Raw genomic sequence first — 760 nt, forward strand, 5'->3', positions numbered from 1 at the left:
TCAATAGAGCACAAGTTTTAGAACTCAAATGCTCTCCTTTCAAGAGATACATAATCTATATGAAAATATATCCATTTCTTAAACAATTCAACAATGACAACAGAGAATCATATCACGGTATGTACGAAGTATAAGATCTGAAGGGGATCCATTGCAAAAAGGAGTTAAACAATAAGAAGAATTATAAATAATGGCACAACATATCTCTTGAGGAGCTTCTGGCTCTCACTCTCACCTGATCAAAGCTCATCACTTCTCACAATTTACAAACAACCCTGTAATTTGCTTTGATGCCAAATGTAAATATGGTAAATAGATGTTGGTGAAATTACAAGGAAGTTAATATGAGCAAGCTGATAGCATCCCACAGCTCTGGTCTGGTAATGGTAATATGAAGTCCGCAGAGCCATCTACCTCTCCTATATTGCACTTTGCCAGAAATATACTTTATTACATAGCCAAATATTTAGCATTTACTATCTATTGGTACAATACATAAACACTGAGAATATTTCATTTATGATTAGTTCATGTTTCCTGGCACTGGAATATACAAGAAATCTTTTACTTTTCTTATACAAACAGTATAAGAAAATACCAACAATCCAAAGATGCTGTTTTAAATTTTTGTTATAATGAGCATTTCAGTTCTGAGATCAAGAAATATATAGGAATCCCTGGTGCCATGGAAACAACAAATTTCATTACAATTGATGGAAACATCTAGACCAGGTATTACAATATAGCCTATCCTTAAAAA

General features: G+C 32.9%; 1 protein-coding gene across 1 annotated transcript in view; it reads right to left on the minus strand.

The window, feature by feature from the left end:
• Nucleotides 1–760, minus strand: part of LOC119586252 — a gene marked incomplete at its 5' end in the record, with an annotated part of 20,814 nt that overhangs the window by 1,087 nt on the left and 18,967 nt on the right. The window contains 1 exon segment of the mRNA XM_037934957.1: nucleotides 1–760.

The sequence above is a fragment of the Penaeus monodon genome, chromosome 21 (genome assembly GCF_015228065.2).
Source record: "Penaeus monodon isolate SGIC_2016 chromosome 21, NSTDA_Pmon_1, whole genome shotgun sequence".
NCBI lineage: Eukaryota > Metazoa > Arthropoda > Malacostraca > Decapoda > Penaeidae > Penaeus > Penaeus monodon.